The sequence below is a fragment of the Adiantum capillus-veneris genome, chromosome 7 (assembly GCF_014529385.1).
Source record: "Adiantum capillus-veneris isolate H3 chromosome 7, ASM1452938v2, whole genome shotgun sequence".
NCBI lineage: Eukaryota > Viridiplantae > Streptophyta > Polypodiopsida > Polypodiales > Pteridaceae > Adiantum > Adiantum capillus-veneris.
The window spans coordinates 122,305,023-122,329,066 of record NC_140937.1 but is presented as its reverse complement, the minus strand read 5'-3'; positions in this window follow the sequence as shown (position 1 = coordinate 122,329,066).

Sequence of the window (24,044 nt, the reverse complement as noted above, 5' to 3'; positions counted from 1 at the left end):
CGTTGTATATGAGCTGGTTACACAACACGGTTGCAAAGAGACAACAATGTCAAAAATCAAGATGTTACTCTTGGTTTCATTGAACCTCCTACCAAACTGTGTTTTGGTCAAATGAACAGCTGGATCCATGAAGGATGCCACCATGTAAAACATTCGTGTCCTTATGAAGATCATTTCATAAATATAGCCAATAATGTCAATGTCAAAGCTCTAGTTGCTGCTGTCAGTTCTAAATATTATCCTAGTTCCTTGATCATGCACATTGATCATTATATGAGTAGCACTACAAACAATGAGGACCCCCAACCAATTTGGAACCTGATATACAGACAGACATCATAACAATTTTGAATTCCCAAGGTCTAGTATATATCACAAAGCAACCTAGTATTCAACTAGCTTTTGACACCTGCTTTTTTACTAGTACTATATGATGACGTGATCTCTGGGCTTTATAAGCGGCAAGCGTAAAACCTCAAAATGTGGATAGCATGTGTAGGCTACTCCTTCATTTTTTTGTTTTTCTTTACACGTAGTATGTATACCATTATGTCATGTACTTCTACAAGTGAAGAAACTTTTTGACACAACTTTTGTGTTCACTGTAGTACTTTGTAGACTGTTTTTTGGCAAATGTGACAAGTTTTTGAAAGCACATAAAAGTTAGTGATATCTTTCAATGTGCACATGCAATCGCTAAACTTAAAAAAAAAACAAACCGCATGAAACCTTGAGTGTAGGTAGCATGTGTAGCTTGCTCCATGCCATCTCTTGAACTACCAAGAATTCAAAGTGAGTATCTTCCTCTAAATGCTAGATTGGCAATGCTTGCGTTTTGAAAGTCATGTGGTACTTTGCAAGAAGTTCACATGGTTGCCTGGTGAGATTGTTTATTTTCTTGTTTTTCATGTTTTTGCGAGCATGCTTGGCTTTGTGTTTGTAGAGTAGCTTGAAGAGACCCCCCCCCCCCCCCCCCCGCCCCAAACCAATTTTTGGCCCCCCCATTTTTTGCAAATGTGACAAGTTTTTGAAAGCACATAAAAGTTAGTGATATCTTTCGATGTGCAAATGCAATCCCTAAACTTCAAAAACAGCAAGCATGAAACCTTGAGTGTAGGTAGCATGTGTAGCTTGCTCCATGCCATCTCTTGAAGTACCAAGAACTTAAAGTGAGTATCTTCCTCCAAATGCTAGATTGGCAATGCTTGCATTTTGAAAGTCATGGGGTACTTTGCAAGAAGTTCACATGGGTGAAATATTTGCGTGGTGAGATTTTTTTTTTCTTAGTTTTGATGTCTTTGCAAGCTTACTTGGACTTGTGTTTGTAGAGTAGCTCAAAGAGGACCCCCCCCCCCCCCCCCCCCCCTCTTCCTTGCAACACCGTGTGGCTCTTCCTGCAGAAAAAGATATTGATAAGGGCTTGAAAGAGTAATGCATCTCTTTTGTGATCTCACTAAAAACCCATATAGAAAGATTTTATAGAAGGATTTGTGCCAAATACATGCTCATATCTACGATAGTGGGTTATTTAAGAGGACATGTGGGGCAGAACAAATCCTTGAAAGTTTTTGTTTCTTGGTGTGCAGTTATTTCAATGTAGGGGAAACGACCGAAATATTCCTCTACTTTGTGGAAATTTCCAAAATACCCCTCAAATTTCCAAGATACTCCCAATATTTTGACCTAAATTCCCAAAATGCCCTTCATTTTTCAAAATACCCTAGGTTGTGAGATTGGATTTCTCCCAGTTCCTTGATCATGCACATTGATCATTATATGAGCAGCATTGCAAACAATGAGGACACCCAACTACTTTGGAACCTGATATATTGACAGACATCATAACAATTTTGAATTCCAAAGGTCTAGTATATATCACAGAGCACCCTAGTATTCAACTAGCTTTTGCCACCTACTTATTTTGCTAGTACCGTATGCTGGTAGTGAGATAGGTTTGACTTGTATTGGCTAGCATTGAGACGTGATCTGTGGGCTTGATAAGTGGTAAGCATAAATCCTCAAAGTGTGGATAGCATGTGTAGGCTATTCCTTCATTTTTAGTTGTTCTTTACGCAATATGTATGCCATTATGTGATGTACTTCTAAAAGTGCAATTTTTTTTTTTGTGTTCACTGTAGTAGTCTGTAGATTGTTTTTGGCAAATGTGACAAGTTTTTGAAAGCACATAAAAGTCGGTGATATCTTTCGATATGCAAATGCAATCCCTAAACTTCAAAAACAACACGCATGATACCTTGAGTGTAGGTAGCATGTGTAGCTTGATCCAAACTACGAAGAATTCAAAGCGAGCATCTTCCTCTGAATGCCAGATTGGCAATGCTTGCGTTTTGAAAGTCATGTGGTACTCTGCAAGAAGTTCACATGGGTGAATTTTAGACTATTTGTTTTCTTAATTTTCATGTCTTTGCAAGAATGCTTGGGTTTGTGTTCATAGAGTAGCTAAAAGAGAGAGACCCCCCCCCCCCCCCCCCAACCCCTGCCCAACACTCACAACCACGTGGCTCCTCCCCGCAGAAAAAGATATTGATAAGGGCTCGAGAGAGTAATGCGTCTCTTTTGTGATCTCACTAAAAATCCATATAGAGAGATTTTATAGAAGGATTTGTGCCAAATATATGCTCATACTTATGATAGCGGGTTATTTAGGGGGACATGTGGGGCACAACAAATCCTTGAAGAGCTTTTATATTGTTTTTGGATGTGTAATTATTTCAATGTAGGGGAAATCACCAAAATATTCCTCTATTTTGTGGAAATTCCCAAAATTCCCTTTAGATTTTCCAAAATACCCTTGGTTGTAAGATTGGATTTCTCCAAAGATAAAAAGAATTTGTAGTTTTTCATAAGAAGACTAACTGTCTATCAATACAAGATGCTAAACCTAGAATTTGAGTTTGTTATGCAGGCTTTGGATCAAATGAATTGCTTCATCATTTTTAGACATAATTGTTATGCAGGCTTTGGATCAAATGAATTGCTTCATCATTTTTAGACATAATTGCTTTCTTTTTTTTGCCCGAGGTAATTTGTGACAAACTACATGGTAAGCACTCAGAAATGGATCTCAATTGTAAAAAAGGAATAAAGACTAGAAAATCTTGAACAACCCAACCAAAATAGATACAAGGGAGTTTTTGCAAGAGTCTTGGTTTTGTTTTCTAGAGCGGATAGATCGCCCCAAAATACTGGTCATCTCTCTTTCGTGAAAAGTCTGTATAGAAGGACTTGCAGCAAGTTGGATGATACATACATGTGCTAAGTTGTTTTCGTTAGAGGAGAAGGGAAGAAAGAGGGTCAAAGGCGTAGGAGATGTAGATAACCCACCGAAATTGACGCCGACGCCAAGGTGATATCCACAGCTCCGACAAGCAGGCTGATATGCGGGCGCTGGACGATGGCAATGTACATGGGGAAACATAATACATAGCAACATGCACTGCCGTGGCTACTCTGGTTATACCCTGTCCCTCGCATTCGAAGCCAATGGTTAGTCGTGATTGTCTTTTAGCCAAACTTTTTGTACCATTCTTAAAATTTGTGTCGCCTAACCCACACGCTACTAAGATCCTCTACTTCTACTTGGCTCACCTTAAAAAAAAAATCATTTGTTTATGAGATGCCACTACTAAGATTCTACGCTACCTTGCAAGAAAAAACCATCGCCGTAGCTGCCTCCCTATCATCTGCCCCTATCCTCCCGCAACGCCTTCAATGTTTCCTGCACAACACCTCCTAACTCCCTTTCCTCCCACTCTCCCATAGCAAGGACATGCTATGGGAGATCCCATCTCCAAAACAGGTCACACAACAAAGCTCCTACCGTTCATATCCTTGACAATCGCAACACTTTGGTACTCTGTTTCGTATGCTCTACACCATGGCAGAATCTTGACCCTTCGCTTGCAAGACTTCCAATGTACTCCCATTTATGCTCCGCTGTAGCTCAATCCTGGGCAAGAATCGCCACTTGGGTGATAGCCTATAGCTAGGGCCTATACATTTCATGGTATCAACCTGGAAGAGAGAGAGATTGACCAAATTCTTAATCAACCTGCAAAAGCAGGCACAACCTATTTTGGCTTGATCCTCATCTTTAATACAACCCCCTCTACACATTTGAGCCTGTGGTAGACTCTAAAACCTTAGTATATAGACTTACTAAGACAAAATTTTTCATGTTTCAAAATTAGCTCCCCCTAATTAAATAACCCCCCCCCCCCCCCCCCCCCCCCCCAGGAGATGGTGCGGGTGTGATATTAAGGCTTGCTTCTCTTCCTAAATCTTCATTTCAATTAACCAGGAGCATCAACTTGCCCATACTTCACGGTCAAATCAATGCAACTCTCTCTTTCTTTTGACTTGGTAAGCCTAGTTAAGAGGATTCTTAGTTGCTTGATACTAAAAGTGGCCACTTGGTATCATCTAGACCATTGCCATCTCGGTTATGATGAAGAAACCAAAATATAATGTCATGGTCACAGTTATACTTTGTATCTAATTTAAAAATTCAATTAGCAATATATATTCTGGTTCCAAAGCATGATTTATGCATAGTTTCTTGCTTTGTGTGTCTCCCTCTCTAGCATCTTTTGTAGGCAGCAACCCGATGCTATCCTATCTCACCTCTCGAACCCTTATCCCTCTGACACTGGAATCCAACATTTAGACTCCAAAAATCTCTCCATTTGACATGATGCGTCATTTGGAGACACATCAAGTATTCATTACTATTCCAAAACGTCCGGGTGGTCGACCAAAGAATGGAGATGAATCTAAGCCAAGCCCCTTGCGATTGCAATGCCAATGTAAAAAATCGGTTCAATAATCTGAAATTGAAGATAACCAATGCTATAAAAAAGCATCCGCGGGATCTAAAGTCCAAATCTCCATCCATATGGGAAATTCAACAAAGCAAAAAGAAAAGTGACATTCTGTATGAGAAATGGGAGAGTTCATACATAGAAAGAAAGATAGAATAGTGGGAAAATGGGATGCCAAGTCGAAGAGCCCTCATTAAAAAACATATAAAATCAGGTTACGAAAATTGGGTACGTGAATCTGAGATTATTTTCATTGTTTATATGTATCACCATTGGTCCATTTAGTGATTTTCTATTCTTATTATAGAGAAAAAAAAAATCAAATAAAGAGAAGGAGTCACATGAGGATGACAATGATGATGATGAGCTCGAAAAAGATGATGTGCTTGGCAAGGACGACAATATCCACACAACTCCTGTAAGACAATTGTGCATTCTAGAAAGTTAATTTGGGAGTTACTTTAAGCATTAAAAGAGTTTGCGTGTTGCTTACTTTGTATTGTATACTTTGAGTATAGACATCAACTAGAGCTATGGATTCTAATTCATCAATGACACCATACAAATCATTAAATAAAAAAGCTTCTTCCTTGTTTTCTTCGCTTCATAGTCATCGAAAGGTAAAATAAATTTCTATAACGTATTATTATAAAGCTAGATTATATGTTGCCATTGTTTATGAAACTAACTCTTGTACTTCACAGAAGCTGCCTTTTGCTAAAAGGACAAGGACCACACCTATAGAAATCAACTCACCTAATGATAGCTCTGCAAGTCAAAGTGCACACACTACTATTTTAAAGGGTGATTTTGACTGTAAAAGTCCTCCACCAAAGACCGCGACATCATTCTTGGACACGCATGTATGTTTTTCATTATTTCGAAGTCACAAATTTGCAACTGGATATTCAACTTCAAGAATATTTCTTGTTTGTGATTTGTATGTGATTAGTAATAGTGGAACAATGTTCCATTTTATTTCTACTCGATACGGCTACTCGGTGGATTGTGACGTTAAAATCATGGATGAGTTTGAGAATGTTGAGGCAAGCACCATAGCCATGAATTGCTTTGCCTTGTGAGTTGTTTGTCGTATATACAAATTTCTTGCCAAGTATAACTTGTCAGTGTGTACTACGAGCTAGCTTTTGGACTAGGTGGATAGACTTTACATCCTCCAATGAGATCATCAAACAAGTGTGTTTTGTTGATAGATTATGGTACACATGCGTGCTCTCAAAACCTTGTTGTTTAGCGATGGTGAATTCTTTTGGAAAGGTGGACTTGGCACATCAAGTCTTTACCTTTTTGTCAATTGTTGATTGGTAAGCATAATGTACTTTCCATTAGATTGCTAGTTTTTATGCATGTCTACTATAATCTACTATGGTTGCAGGTCTTATTGGACATTGATTGTGTTTTCAATGGCCATATACATCACTTGCCGAGCTTACCATTTTGGCAAAGTGCTATTTTATATTTTTCACTATCCATGCACTCGATCCATGATTACTTTCTTCATGTAGAAAGGTATGTTATATCATATTTGAACTTTCACAATCATTGTCGCATAAGTAAAGTATACGATCATTGTATACTATATATTACTTTTGTATAGAGTACTTGCACACTATAGAGAATATTGTTCTAATGAAACGATAAAAGAGGAGTTAAAAAATATCCGTACCAATTATTACATTGACACTATCGAGGTATCATACCTTTGTTTATTTCAATGTCTGGTGTGGTTTCTCATATGTGTGGATTGTATTTAAATCTTTTTGAATAGATACCACAACAACCAAACGGTTGTGGTTGTGGATTTTACGTCATGGCAATTTATAAGATATCTAATCATGGGATCTCTAGAGCACAAAAGACCAAGAAATTGAGTATGTTTCAAGTTTATATCCATTCTTGCATCTTACGTACTTGGGGCAAAAATTATGTTTTATATCTATGCTTTTTTTGCAGCTCTCAAAAAAGTGGTTCACACATGAAGACATAGAGAAGCTCAAAGAGGAACTTCAAGGATGGATATGGTCCATGCTAATGCATGCCGTCTCATCTCTACCTAAATAAAATTAGCACATTTGTACTTAGGAGAATGATCTCCTTTGATCTCCATTTTTGTACCTATGATAATGGTCTATTTTGACAATGGCCCACATTGACCTATACTTTTGTACTTATGAAAATAGTCTTGATCTTCGCTTTTGTACTTGTCACAATGCTCTAAACTGATCTCCACTTTTTTACTCATGAAAACAATCTGTTTTGATCTCCGCTTATCTACTATAAAAAGTCATTGAAGTATCTCTTGACATGTTATGTCAATTTATTGAAGTTTCTTTTGGTAATCACTTAGATGGTTTACAAGGTATTTTGTGTGTAACATTATGATGTACTTGATAAAGTAATCTTGAGATTGCCTTTCTACAGATTGCAGCACAAAATACATGGAAAAGTAATCTCGGGATACCCGAGTTTACTTTTCTACAGATTGTAGCACAAAAAACTTGGCAAAGTAATCTTGGGTACCTAAGATTACCTTTTTCACAGATTATAGCACAAAATACCCGGTGAAGTAATCTTGGGTACCCGAGATTACTTTTCTACAGATTGTGGCACAACATATGTGGAAAACTAATCTCGTGTGCCCGAGATTACTTTTTAACAGATTACACCATAAAATACCTGGTGAAGTTATCTCAGGTACTGACAAAAGGAAATATCGGGTACAAAAAATATGAAAGATGTCATTATGAGAGCTACATTTCAATGATATTATCAAAGGAAATTCAATTCCATTGGAATTGAGTTTCTATATACAAGTACAATCCTAGTAGTAGATGGAAGTGTTTTAATATTCTCACTTGCATCTTGCACACTCAACGTAAATATACACTCTTCATCATGTGACAAAGGATATTCACATGACTTAATTCTACAGTAAAAATTGTTGGAGTCATTACAAACTTGAGCACTTTGTCCAAAAAGAGTAGACTCAATCCCATTGGAGCATATCCGTTTTTTTAAGGGCAACAAAGCATGACGTGTTTGACAAGAAATTGTTATTGCAGGGTCAACAATAAGGATATTTGTGCAACAATGCGGACACCAAACACAAGATATTTTGTCAAGGCGGACTTGTTGGCACCCCCGTTGATGCTTTCTTCTAAGAACACCTGTTTGGCAAGACGGCTTCTGATGTTGAGTGTTGGATGGATCACTAACTTTTGCATTGTTTTCAAGTTCAAGAAGCCTTTTAGGTTGACCATAACCAAGACGAGTCTTTGTTACATTTTCTTGAATTTGGCGCACATGATCGCTCATTGGCATGTCAACTTGAGATGGAGATGCCAAAGATCAAAGGGTGTCCCTAGTTAGTTGCATTTCGTGTCTGATTAGTTATTTTTCCTTTCTACTCTTCTTGGACTAGACCTCTTGGATGGATGAAAAGACTATTTGGATATATTCAGCAAGCATGAATACCATTTCCTCTTGTACAACCTTACCGTTGTGATTGTCTTCATTGTTGGTTTCATTTCATTGGCATTGTCTACTATGGGAAGAATAGCATTTTAGTGGGGTAGATGATGCATAACTATAAGTCATACACCATATAAGTGCTTGCATTTTGAACTCCGATGTGGACAATCATAGTAGTTACTTTGCAAGCTAACATAGCACCATCGTGTTGGAGTATTCACACTCTGAATTTCAAATTGCATCAATATTTCATTTACAATCTTGAGAGTTGTAGGGTCATTTGTATATCGCTGCAAGATTTTCTCACCCTCTCTTAGTCATGGCAATGAGAATCAATATACCAATGTGCTTGAAGTGCATCTTATGTGGTTGTGATGCCTTTATGAGCTTCCAAGTTGGCATTGCAATGAGCATCTTTCACAATGCTTTCCCAGTCCTCAATGCATGCAATACTTAGCTTAGGTTCCACTTTTTGACGTAGGTAATGCAAAACACCTTCTTCTTGAACTAAGCAAAGGGCCTCTTGAAGTCTTTGCCATTTTTAAAGATCCAACATTCCTCTTCTATCGCACATCTTTATAGCTTCTGATGTTATGGGGATGTCTTCACGTAAAGGCTTGACCATCAAATCATATGCTCTTCTATCAAAAGAGTAATATGTTGAAGATAAAAATTGTAGAGGAGTTGGAGCAACTCTTGCTTGCTCTGATCAAGGTCTTCTTCGCTTATGCTAGCTTCAAGATAATCTTCAATGCCATCATTCTTTTCATCTTCAAATATCCAATCCATGTCGCAAGACTATGGTGTGTGCATAATGTAATGAAAAAGATAAAGTGCAAAAAGTATGCCATTTTTTTTGGGTCAAAGAACTTACACCTACATACACACACACTTCCCTTTTTCATATCAAATACATAAAGAAATATCTCGTCGTCACCCCACTTGAGGTTATTTTTTTGAACCCGAGATTACTTTTTTCGCGTTTCATCAAAATCAATGATTCTCCTTTGTAGATGCATGTTTTATCTAATTCTCACCCTTGATCCCATCCCCCTTGCCGTGTTAGATAGTCTTGAGGCCAGCTACCTGGCCCTTGTGGCCATTAGCCTTGGTCGATCAAGTTTTGAGTTAAGGGGTGTACCCACCCAAATGCATCAAATTCAAGCTACGAAGTACCCCTCTTGCTATGGTTTTGGAGCAGCAACAAGCACTCCACATTGAATCGTACGTAAACAACATACAACTCTCAAAAAATTTCAAGGTAAAAATATCATCATTTGGCAAGCCAACATTCGAAAAAGAGAAACCATACCACAGCTATGCAAGGCATGGTGGTAGAGAGAATCATGGGCCTACATGGAGGCCAACTTGCAATCTCAAAGCTTCATCATGAGCCTGCATGGTGGTTGATTTGCAACCTCAAATCCTTAAAGACACCCTTTTACATGGCTTGCCTGGGAACGGACAAGACTTTACCATGAGGATTTTGTCACAAGGAGACGAGACATGCTCGACATGAAGGTAGTTTTGTTTGTGCCATTCATGTAAATATTTTTATGCTTTGAGTACGACATTATATTCGGCAAGGTCGACAACTGGTGGTAATTATTTTCTATATGACACAGCCATAAGCTGCACCATGGTACTTTAGTCATGTTTTAACAACAGATCAAGGCTCCAACAAGGCAAAGCTGCCTAGCCATAAGGTCAAGTCGGGTATGTCTCGTGACTTGTAAGTGTTGGAATTAGGGTTGTAGGAAAACATCCACACCTTGGAGAAGATGAAGTAAGATCAAGAAACACAAAAGAGAGTGTATTACTTAACATGAAATGAAAAAATAAGTTAGCCCTATAGTGATGTGCGTATATACAATTCACGGGGGAAGAAAACTCCTCGAGAGGGAAAAAATGCCACGACGGTCCTATGTGTGTTTACACACATCACTACCACATGTATATGGTAACAAATCCCCCCTGGAGTGATGCAGTGAATGAGAGCTAGTACATAGAGTAAAGGCCCAAGGGAAGTGCCATGCCCTGAGGACATGATCAATCCACAAAGTGGAGTAAGCCCAAAGCTTTACAGAAAGCTTCAAACTTCTTACGAGACAGTACCTTTGTGAAAAGATCTACAAGTTTGTCCTGTGTTGGCACATAAGCCAAGATAATCTCTCCTGCTGAGTGCCTCTCCCTGACATAGTCGTAATGCACCTCAATGTGCTTTTTGCAAGCATGAAAAATTGGGTTCCTCACTCACAAATGCCAATGCGCTTTGACTGTCAGTGTAGATAGTGTTGGCATTGTTCTGTCCAACACCCAAATCAACCATAAGGTGTCTCAGCCATACACACTCAACCATAGCTGTGAAGACTACCCTGTACTCAGCCTCACAACTAGAAGTGTACATAGTAGGTTGCTTCTTGCTCAACCATGATATGCATGAGCTGCCAAGCGTGAAACAAAAACCACTTGTGGACACTCGTGTGTTAAAACAACCAGCCCAATTTGAGTTTGATAAAGAATGTAAGTCTGGTGGCTATGATTCCCCCTTGGGATAAAATAAGCCAAGATGTAAAGTGCCATTCATGTAGCAAAAAATCCTCTTGACAGCCTACCAATCTTAGACCATGGGCTATGCATAAATCTGCTGACATGTGAGACTCCAAACTGAATAATCGACCTCGTGTTGCATACGTAAATGAGGCATCCAACAATAGTTTGGTAAATAGTGACATCTGCAAGATCACTAGCACCATGAAGACTCAATTTCAAACCTGTTTCCATGGGAGTGGAAATAGGTTTGCAATCCTCAAGTCTAAACTTACATAGCAATGTCTCTATGTAACTTTTTTGACACAAGGCAATACCACCATCACACTGATTAAATTTTATACCCAAGTAATGACGCAACAACCCCAAATATTTCATCTTGAAAGTAACATTCAAATCAGCTTTAAATTCAGCAATATGTCTCTCATTTGGTCAAGTGATCAACAAATCATCTACATAAAGAACCACAATGAGAAGTACATCACCCTCACGCTTTACATACAATGTGCTTTTTGTTGGAATATTACAAAAGCCACGTTTGACCAAATGAGTTTAAACCTTCTCATACCAAGCACGAGGAGATTGCTTCAACCCATACAAAGCTTTGTTACATTTGCACACCTTATCCTCAAAACCGAGAGGTTGCAAATATGTCACCATTCAAGAAAGCGATAACATTGTTTGATTGATGTACATCGCAACCAACATGAGTTGCCAATGCACATAGAAAATGCGCAAAAGTCATACCACAAATGGGAGAAAAATTCTCTTCATAATCTATGCCTTTTTGCCATGCATAACCCTTTGCAACAAGTCGAGCCTTATAGCGATCAATCTCACCATCCGGCTTGTGTTTTGACTTATAAACCCACTTCGTACCAATGGCCTTTTTGCCAAGAGGCAAATCACATAAAGTCCATGTGTTATTTTCTATAAGTGCATCATATTCTGATTGCATGGTAGCCATCCAATTTTTTTAATTTTGTGCTTCATCAAAAGACATAAGTTTCTCAATATCATGTAAGCTAGACACAAACAAAGCATAACAATTTGATGCATAAGATGCATGGCGAGAGCCTGAACAAGTGTGACTAGACAAAGGTGCATCCAATTTAGTGTCACGCAATGTATGCTCATCCATTTGGGCATACCTCTAGCCTGATCATTTTTAACCCTTTCCTCATCAAGTACATCATGTACACCTGCATCAGTACAGGATGATCTGTAACATTTTTGGAAACCCCCATAGGTTGTACATTTGCCTCATTGGAATTTACATTCGAACTTCCACCATTGAAAAGAGGCAACAAAGTGTCATAAATGTCCTATGAGCTTGGATTACTATCTCTAGTACATGACAACAAGGGATGAATAGAATCTTCCACAAACACAACATCTCGTGAAACGAGAATACGCTTTGTTTGTGGATGATGCAACCTGTGAACTTTGCATTCAACACTATAACGAATAAAAATACATTTGACAACCTTATTATCCAATTTTTTGCACTATGTTTGTGGCATTAAAGCATATATCAATAGAAGGCTTTCTATCATGCCATGCTTCATATGGAGTAATAGACTGCAAAGATTTTGTAGGACACCTGTTTAGTTACATAAGGGGCACACATGATGGCTCCATGCCAAAACGAATGCGGCAAAGCTTGACTTTTGAACATACATTGTGCCTCTTCTGTAAATTGACTCGTTCCTCCTCTCAGCAACACCATTTTGCTGAGGTGTATAAGGCACTGTACATTACTAGCCACAAATGCATTAAATTCATGAGACATATACTTCCCCCTTGATCAGAATGGAGGGTGCCCATAGTATATTTTGGGACATTTTCAGCCATAGCCAGAAATTTTTGAAGCACATAAATACTTCAAACTTAGCTTTAAGTGGATATACCCATGCATGCCTGGAGTAATCATCAATAAAAGTCACGAAGTAAAGGTAATTGCCCAAGCATGGAGTTTGCATGGGCCCACAAACATGACTATGCACAAGCTGCAACCTGCACGTGGCCCTAATTGAACCATCCTTGGAAACTTAGAATGCTGCATCTTACCCAAAATAAAGCCTTCATAGACATGTTTGACAGGTGCTTCAAGAGGCGGCAAAGAAGCAACCATATTAGATTTTTGCAAACGCAGCAAACTTGCAAAATTCAGATGACCAAAACAAGCATGCCAAAGTTTTGCATCTGAAATGGCCTTTGAATCCACAATTGAATTTGCAAAATTCTGTCCACACCTGTCATAAAAAGTGAGTTTATACAGTCCACATCATAAAATGCCAGATGCAATAATTTTATCACCAAAACTGAAATCATGTATTGTACATCTTTCATCCACAAATTTGACTACAAGACTAAGTCTAGAAAGTGCAGATACATACAAAAGATTCTTCTTGATCCCAGGTACATAAAGTGTATCAACAAGTGTGAAAGAACTACCATTTGCAGTAGTAAGCACAATCTTTCCAACTATGTGAACCGGATAAGAGGATTTGTTGGCACAAGTAACTGAATTCCCATGAGGGACAGACTCAAGAGAGGTGAACAAATCATTATGTGAGGAATACCACACATGTGAATCTGTAGCAATTGACATGCATGCATCATGGCCAAAAGGATTATAGGTACACTCTACACTAAAATCCCATTCCACATCAACATCAGCATCACAGTATCCTTTCACAAAAGACTCAACATTAGCTGCATTTGTAGTAGAACCAACATTAGTAGTGGAACCAGTCTCTTTCTTCTTAGCCTCTTTGGCCTTCAACTTAGGACACTGCTTGATCAAATGATCATTAGCTTTACAATAGTGACAACACATCTTCTTTTTTCACTTATCACTAAAACTTCCAGACAAATTGCTTCTATTAGAAGCATTAGGAACATGTAATTTTCCACTCACAGAAGAATTATGTGAAGTGGCTACATTAGTGTTACCACCTTTTCTTTAAGCAAAAATAAAGGACCGTTCAACTACACGCTGTCTACTCCTATTTTTAACGAAAAGCAATTCTTGCAACAACAATGTGCATAATGCATCAACCTTGAAAACTTCAGGATTTCCTTGGGTCTTAAGTCTCCAAGTGCTAGCAAAATTTTGGTAAGAATCTGGCAAGACATCAAGGATACTCTGCAGAAGGGAACTACCTGAAATGACTTCACCTGCAGAGCTAAGTTGCTCATTGATATCCTTGACACCAGCGAGGGAAGTGTCATATCATCTTCCTCATGCATAATCTTTGATTCCATCTCTTTACACAACAATGCAATTTTAGCCTCATTGCGACTTGCATAAAGACTATCCAAAATATTCCAAGCCTGTTTTGCAGATTTTGGTGAATGAATGTGGGGAGTAATAGTTCTCTTCACAGACAACACAATCAATGCATGAGCTTGTGCATCTTTTACATCCCAAAAACGAGCTTGCTCAATTGTAGGCAAAACAACTTTGACAACAACAATCCTTGCAAGAAGACCTGCAACATACTCTACATCGCCTACATCCTTAGAACTAGGATGTACATCAATGCCCTGCACAATATTCTAAACGCCCTTTGACACAAGAACATGTTGCATCATATAAGCCCACATAGTGTAACTGTCCCCATCCAATCTGTCCTCAGTAACAAACATCTTGAATGCATATGTGTTTTTGTCAGCCGTGGTAAATGCTGCACTTGATGTGAAAACTACCCAAAAAGAGGACAAACAAAGAGGAAACAACACGTGCTATATAGCACAAACCACAGAAGACTGTAAGGACCTATTATGCAAAATACGATATTGATAGAAATTCTCCACAAAATGAAGAAATAACTTGCGTAGTACTACGTGTAGTGGACACGGAGGCCGAAATGAGCCCGAAATAGAAATGTAAGCAGACTAAGCTCTTTGAGTTTACCCAAAACTTTTGTCAACCTACGAACGCTCACCAAAGCTCATTGAAATTGACGAAAGTGAGCTGGCATGTCCTGGAGCTGTTGGCGTATAAGCCCGGGAGGATGCAACCTGCTTTGATACCAATTGTTGGAATTAGGGTTGAAGGAAAACACACATAGCTTGGAGAACATAAATGAAGACCAAGGCACACAACAGAGAGTAGATTACTTAGTGTGCAATGGAAAGATAATTTAGCCCTAGAGTGATGGGCGTATATAAAATGCACGGGGGAAAAAACCTCCTAAAGAGGGAAAAATGCCCCAAATGTACTAAGTGTGTTCACACACATCACTACCACATGTATATGGTAACAATAAGGAAAACTTATCCGAGCAAGGCTCAATGGAATCCCATAAACCTTGACAAGACCAAAGTTGGTTTTGGTCATGACAATGCGGCAAGGTTTCATAGCAACAAAGGCAATTCAGGCACGACCTGTTACTTGAAAAAGAAAGGTATACAGCAAGACCGACCAATGATGGAAATACAAGGCCAACATGTATCTTTCTCTCTACCAGGTCATGGCTCCTAGGTATTTGTCTGCCCTCAATGCAATCATACACGGACATGATCAACTCATTGTTGGCTAGAGTGATCCAAAAAGTTTATAGAGGTACTTGACAATGAGCATATGCAAAGCATTCTTGCGCATGTACGCTTTGTTTTTATCTTCACTAGAAATAGTTTTACCCTTTCAATGTGGTATGCTATTCAACAAGATTGCCAATCACTAGGATTAATTTTTTGAAATACCCTACGATGCAGCGAGCAAGGCTCCATGAATTTAGTTGGCCATTAATTTCATTGGCCAATATCTCTTAATGTATCCTCTTGTGGTATCAAGCGAATGGGAAAAGCAAGGCTCCCTACCTATATTTATGCATTGGGAACATGGTTCCTCCAAAGCAATTACAGCTTGACAGAGTGCATGCAACATACATACATTAAGTACCTGGGACACACATGCAAAGTACCTGAGCCGACTCCAATGTCGACCATCATACTACGAGATGTTATGACTTTCGATGCCATGAGCAGTCATAGATATGAGATGTATACTTTGAAAATATTTTTTTGCTTTTCAATACGTGGTACACTTTGACAAGGTTGATTCAAGGTAAACTTTCTTTTGCTGGCAAGAGTATCTGTTAACTATGAGCACCATAACTCCATGAATACTTATGTGAAGCAAGGCTTCCCTTTCAGCATTTGGCATAACATTTTCCAAATTTTGGAATATGCTATTAGCATATGAACCTGGGGGAAACTTTCCAAGATGTCTGTAGGTTTTTACATCACAAGTGGGTGAATATGATATGCTAACTCACTTGAGTAATACTTATGCCTATGAGCCAGATTCAAATAAATTACAAGAAACCTGGCCATAAGTGGGCGACAAGGTTAGTAAATTTCAAGTTATATTTGTTTCTTTTGTAATTTAACCTTTTATTTTCAAAAGATTTCTCTATTGTGCAAAACAAAGTGCTTTGCCAGACTTCATGCGAAGCAAGCCTTCTCTTATGTGCCAAGGTATTATTGATTGACTTCAGATCGACAATATGGCATGCATCTTTGGCACTACATGGATAGAAGCTCCCAATTTATGCAATGACACACTATGATGAATCCATGTCAGTGTAATCATGCAAGGCACGTATACTAGGAGCTCAAATGATTGAGGATGTGATTGAAGCCAAGGGCTTATTATTCTATTTTGTGATATGTATGCATGACGTGCTAGTACGATAGACGGACGATTGTATATGCTTTTTCTATAGCACTAGCTACTCTATCAAGGACAAGGTCAGTTATTCATGTCTCATTTTTTTAAAAATTTATGTTTATTCATAGGTAAAGTGCCATACTTATGTCACCCTGGTACACTCACGATCACATACAAGGTAGGTGGAACAAGATGTGACTTATGGTATCTCTCTCTACGCGAGCGTTGTACAAGCACATTGTTGTATGCTTATAGGATAAGCTACCACATAGCCATTGTCTGCATAGAGGCATACACTGGGGGCATATAATACAATAGAATAAGGGATTTTCCTCAGCCCATTATATTCTCTCTCTCTCTCTCTCTGTCTCTCTCTCTCTCTCTCTCTCTCTCTCTCTCTCTCTCTCTCTCTCTCTCTCTCTCCCCTTCCTCATTTTCTATGGGAAAAGTGAAATTAGGCATGATTTTACTAAAATAGTTCTATATCCATATGGTAACAGGAAGGGCTAACAGTCATCTGTTATTGAAGGGCTAAGAGCCACCTATTTCGGAATAGCTAAGAGAAATCTCTTTGTGATTATTTTCAAGATTGAACAAGTTGAGTTTTTGAAAGTCTTAAACTCGTAAAGGCTTATCTCTACCAAGGTGCATAAATGAAGCCATCATTTTAGACAAGACGTATGTTCACAAAAACCCAACATCATGGATTTTTGGGTTTAGAAAAGATCTAGTTGTGAGTACGATTCCAACTTCAGTGGATCTCCTATTTTATCTATATCACTGAGAGTGTCTATACAAATACAATCTATGGGTAAGAACTACCTCATTATTACTAAATCACTTATTAAGGGTTGATAGTAAATTCTTGGAACCTTCACACTTGCAATTTCAAGGAAGGAGGTGCACAAGCTGACAAGGTGTAGTGGACAATTTCAACTTCCAAAGTTGACTCCAATCATTATTGTCTGCTAGTTGAGCAGTTTACCTTCAAAGTCTAACCAAGGCGTTTGACAATGTAGATTTTAACCAAGGGGTTTGAATTGCAAAGGCAACACCTAGGGCTACATGTGCAATACTACTTGAATTTAACTAATTTTCAATTAGTTTCCCTAGGCCTTTGCAGGCGGGAAATTTGAGCAGGTGCCTTTGACTGCACGTAAGTGAACACTATGTTCAACCTCCCGATACACATCTAATTTGTCTTTTTTATTAATATTTTTTGTTTACTTTTCCAAGTAGGATGCATAAACTTCTATGTTTTCCTCCATTTTGCTCTTGAAGAGACATGCCAAGGTCATGTAGGAGCAAAATATCTTTGACCATAATATGCAACATACATTCTTGCATTATGCAGTTATGGACCTACACATAAGGTTTTCTTTGGCACATGTTGTCACATGGGATACAATATGGTCTAGGAACTCAAGGAGTTTGGTTTAGCCAGTCTGGAGCAAGGTTATTGACGGTCCCTCTCATGCACATAGTAGCGTGTTTGCAGTTACCTCCACATACAAGTATATCTCGTACTTGAAGGATGTTCTTTTTTCGAACATCCTTATTTGAGACATATTCCACATGTGGAGAATATGATTCTCTGAGATTGACACTGGCACCTATTATTTCAATTATGTGTTGTGACAAAGTCCTTAGGTGCTGGTCAGATTCATTTTATAAACCATTTTCAACACGTGGTATCAGGAACAATTTCAGTGGCCAGGTATTGTCAGGTACTCAGAACAACTTGTTAAGGTTAAAAGTGTTGTTAAACAACATTAACAGATGGTTGTTTATGCATATAGAAAGGCTATGTGTTGTTAATGAAAAAGTTTTATTGTTTGTACCTAAAAGTGACTTATGTTGCACCTTCTATTATGGTTCAAACATTACAGCAAGGCTTGCAAATGGTTGCAATAGAAAGTATTTAGTTTCTTTTCAAAACTATTTACAACCGCCTTTTATGTGTGCTACGAGCATCACATTCGCCATAAGCATTGACAAGTATGATAATGGATATGTAATCTCGAATCTATTTTTGCTAAATGCATGCATACTATGTGTTATGGGCCCTAGTGTTTAACAAAGGCTGAGTTGGAGTGGCATGCATATTCATCACATAAGTTGCTTATGAAGCATTTTGTAGTCTATGTGCAATATCTCTATGAAATTACTTTTGGATCTACCAATCACCAATTTAGGTCATGGATTGATTTGGGTGCTTGTGGATCTTTCAAGTTAACTAGGATGGTTATTCAAGACATTGTTGATCCCTCAGCTATGTTGTACGACATTGTGATCCACATTTACTAGTCATTTTGGATGACTGTCTATAAACCGCAGGGAAACACACCTCAATTAAGGGGATAGGTAGATTACAAGTGTAATCTTGTGCTAAAGGATATGCAAAGATTATACGTTAGCACCTAGCAATGCAATTAGCAAGCATGTATTGCTCTAGTTGGATTTTTTAAACCATAAAGTAAAGCATGTTTGTGACTAGGTTTAGTCTCTTCATGCTTAAGTAAGGTTCTTAACCTTGAACACTAGTTATAGTGGGGTTGTTTACTGATGCAATAAGATAACAAGTCAAGGACTTATATTTTGCTGATCACTTTTGTCAGCTACCAATTACTCTCATGGAAAGTGAGAAGAGGTACTCTTTCGGGTACATTTTAGTTGTGATAGCTGGTTTAGCATACTCAAGTGATTTCTAAATGGAGTCTACATGCTAGGTTGTATATGAGCCAGTTACACAAGACGGTTGCAAAGAGACAACAATGTCAAAAATCAAGATGTTACTCTTGGTTTCATTGAACCTTCTATCAAATCGTGTTTCGATCAAATGAATAGCTGGATCCATGAAGGATGCCACCATGGAAAACATTAGTGTTCTTATGAAGATACATTCATTTTTGTTTTCAAGGATGAAAACGCTTCTCCAAGGGGGGAGTAATGTCCGGCCTAGGTTAAGACCGGGCGGCAAGCCAAAGGCAAGGACTGACATGCGGTCAAGGGGGCCCTATTACTAGTAGGCAAGGCCTATATAGGGCGTGGTTGAGTGGAAAGTTGCATGCTCCATTACCCTCAGTCTTATAGTTTACCCTTAGAATATTTTCTACCATTTTGCATATTCTTTCTATCATAGCCCGACATATACCTGAGTGGACCTCCTACAAGTGGTTGCCCACATGTACCATCAATCAAGTCATCCTTGATTTACATGGAAAAACATAATAAGCCTTGGATCCACATTTATAGTCAAAGACTACAACCTTTTTGAAATAGTGACAAATTGGACTATGTTTTTGATCTTTACAAAACAATCCCAAACTCACTTGTCTATTCAAATAGCCATGAGAAAAGGACACATTGAATGTTTTATTGGTCACAAAGTAAGGACAACTTATTGGGTGACTAGCACCCTCATACACATGACATTCGATCATTTCATAAATATAGCCAATAATGTCAATGTCAAAGCTCTAGTTGCTACTGTCAGTTTTGAATATTCTCCTAGTTCCTTGATCATGCACATTGATCATTATATGAGCAGCACTGCAAACAATGAGGACACCCAACCAATTTGGAACCTGATATACAGACATACATCATAACAATTTGAATTCCCAAGGTCTAGTATATATCACAAAGCAACCTAGTATTCAATTAGGTTTTGACACCTTCTTTTTTTACTAGTACTGTATGATGGCAGTGAGATTGGTTTGACTAGTAATGACTAGCATTGAGACGTGATCTCTTGGCTTTATAAGCGGCAAGCATAAAACCTTAAAATGTGGATAGCATGTGTAGGCTACTCCTTCATTTTTTTTTCTTTACACGTAGTATGTACGCCATTATATGATGTACTTCTACAAGTGAAGAAAGTTTTTGACACAACTTTTGTGTTCACTGTAGTACTTTGTAGACCGTTTTTGGCAAATGTGACAAGTTTTTGAAAGCACATAAAAGTTAGTGATATCTTTCGATGTGCAAATGCAATCCCTAAACTTAAAACAAACATGCATGAAACCTTGAGTGTAGGTAGAATATGTAGCTTGCTCCATGCCATCTCTTGAACTACCAAGAATTCAAAGTGAGTATCTTCCTCGAAATGCCAGATTGGCAATGCTTACGTTTTGAAAGTCATGTGGTACTTTGCAAGAAGTTCACACGGTTGCGTGATGGCAATATTTGTTTTCTTATTTTTCATGTTTTTGCAAGCATGCTTGGCTTTGTGTTTGTAGAGTAGCTCGAAGAGTACCGCCGCCCCCCCCCCCCCCCCCCCCCCAATTTTTGCAATGCGATAAGTTTTTGAAAGCACATAAAAGTTAGTGATATCTTTCGATATGCAAATGCAATCCCTAAACTTCAAAAACAACAAGCATGAAACCTTGAGTGTAGGTAGCATAAGTAGCTTGGTCCATGCCATCTCTTGAACTACCAAGAATTTAAAGTGAGTATCTTCCTCCAAATGCGAAATTAGCAATACTTGCATTTTGAAAGTCATGGGGTACTTTGCAAGAAGTTCACATGGGTGAATTTTTACGTGGTGATATTTTTTTTTTCTTCGTTTCATGTCTTTGCAAGCTTACTTGGATTTGTGTTTGTAGAGTAGCTCAAAGAGGAGACACCCCCCCTCCCCCCCCGCCCCCCAAACACCATGTGGCTCTTCCCTACAGAAAAAGATATTGATAAGGGCTTGAAAGAGTAATGCGTCTCTTTTGTGATCTCACTAAAAAACCATATAGAAATATTTGTGCCAAATACATGCTAATATCTATGATAGTGGGTTATTTAAGGGGACATGTGGTGCAGAACAAATCCTTGAGAGTTTTTATATTGTTTCTTGGTGTGCAGTTATTTCAATGTAGGGGAAATGACCGAAATATTCCTCTACTTTGTGGAAACTTCTAAGATACTCCCAATATTTTGACCTAAATTCCCAAAATGCCCTTCATTTTCCAAAATACCCTAGGTTGTGAGATTGGATTTCTCCAAAGATGCAAAGAATTTGTAGTTTTTCATAAGAAAAGACTAACTGTCAAACAATACAAGATGCTAAACCTAGAGTTTGAGCAGGCTTTGAAGATGAATTGCTTCATTATGTTTAGACATAATTGCTTTTAAAAAAAAGTAATTTGTGACAAATTACATGGTAAGAACTCAGAAATGGATCTCAGTCGTAAAAAAAGGAGTAAAGATTAGAAAATCTTGTACAACCCAACCAAAATAGATACAAGCGCATTTTGGCAATATTCTCAATTTTTATGTTTTTGCAAGAGTCCTTGGTTTTATTTTCTAGATCGGATAGATCGCCCTAAAATATTGGTAAGGATCGAAAGTAATGCATCTCTCTTTTTGGAAAAGTCTATATAGAAGAAGGACTTGTAGCAAGATAGATGATACATGAGATCTTGATTGATGCGAACGCCAAGGTGATATCCATAGCTCCAAGGAGTAGGCTGATGTGCGGGCTTTGGATGATGACAATGTCACAAGAAGTTTTGGACAAATTCTCACAATAATTCCCACATTGTGGCTTACCTCAACATCATGAGCTTTTATGAGGCCCATTAGGAAGAGAATGGGGTCTAGGAGGGCCTCTTTATTTGCCATGAGATTATGGAGGTGATTACCATTTTGACAAATAGATGTATGCCATGTGTACAAGAATGGTGGGTGTGTAAGAGAGGTGTAAGAGTGGTCAAAGGATGCACTTTCCCCCCAAAAATGGGGGTGGACAACTTTATGTTTTTTGGCCTTTCATAACTTCTGCATATGATCTCAGATTTGAGTGGACATTATAGATCTATAAGCTACCCATCAAGCTCTTTCTGTAGATATGCTACATGATATGGTTTTGCTTGCTAGATTTTAAATTTCATTTTGGGGAAAAAAATTGAACTCAGGTAAACTAACCATTTTTTTGTTTGAATTCAAAAGTTGTCCTTTAATTGCTTTCTTAATACTAGAGGTTTGACTCCCTTAAAATGCCAAATAAAGAGGCCCTCCTAGACCCCATTCTCTTCCTAATGGAGGCACTGCATACCTAGCTAGGTACGATTAGGGGCAAGGGACCACCGGATCGTACCTAGCTAGGTATGCGGTGCCTCTCGAGTAGAAGCTCATGATGTTATGCATTGTATGGAAAACACCAACAAAGACTCCGTTTTTCAACATGAGGAATTTCTAAATCTTCTTGTATGTACACACTGAGCATAATATATAGCAACAAAAAAAATGTTGGAAACTCGCGGTATGTCTTGGCTTCTTTTGTTAGACCTTGCCCATATTCAAGTTCCGCAAAGGGGCTATGAATATGTTGTCCTTGAAATCAAAGCGCTCGGTTGATGGCTCAATAGAAGGGGCTTGTGAATGTGCCTTATACTCTTATTGCGCATACTGAATTTCATGGCTTTGGGCATCGCTATTAAGCTTGGTAGAATCTAATGGAAGCAACACATTCAGAGGAACTCCCCCATCTAGGCCTTTACTTGTGGACATTGACATACTTCTCCTCTACTGGATTTTTACATGATCAAAGAGCTTGTCCCATGAGAAATGAGAGGGTCCTCAGCCTGGCCAAATGATCACAGAGGAATGCGCTGTTAGATCAGCTCGCATTTGGGATTGAAGAGAAACACGAGTGCATGCAATGAGAAATTGTGGGTTTGTGTCATGCCATCGGTGTCTCTACCCACACGCTACTACTACTCGCTCCTCAAAAATCGTCTCACTTGCTCCCACTTTTTTGATTTTTACTTGTATGAGAAACCACATAAACATTATGCTTTTCAACTTTTTTTGCTCGGAGAGTTGAGACCCCCCCCTCGCAATCTCCTGTTTCCTTCGTTGAACAAAAAAAGTGGAATAATGCCTATTATAGTGAGGAAACATGAGTCTTTAGCAGCCTATTCACTTCACCCGTTATTTTTGAACATAGCCCCCACTTTGGCACATTGATGTCACCCTCACGAAGGAAGCATGTTGTTGTTGCCCTTAGCTTCGAATCAATTGGACTAGTAGCATTGACATTTCCCTTGCCGTCTAACCGAGCCCAAGCCATAAGGGTCCTAGCATCCTTCTCTCCCTCCCCTCCTAGGATGAGCTCTCAGATCCTGGCTCATAGTATGCTCATAAACATTTGTAACATGGGTACAGACCCTCACTATGATAAATCATCTAATAAAAATTGCACCAAAGAACTACATTATCCTTTTGAGGATGCTAACAATATGAGGGAAAGAAATCGATCGGACAAGTACATACCCCATCAAGCAAAGGCAGCAGTGGATCAATACGAAAGAACACCAATAGCAAGCTTTTTAGTTTTTGAAAAGTTTGCCATACTTGGGGAGATGGTGCTGCATATGTATGTATCCAGGAGAATTTTTTGACAATAATAAACATTTTCATCCTTGTACCATAAGTATAATCAATGTCTTCGTGAGAATGGGTTTTAAATGTGTTGTACTCTGGAC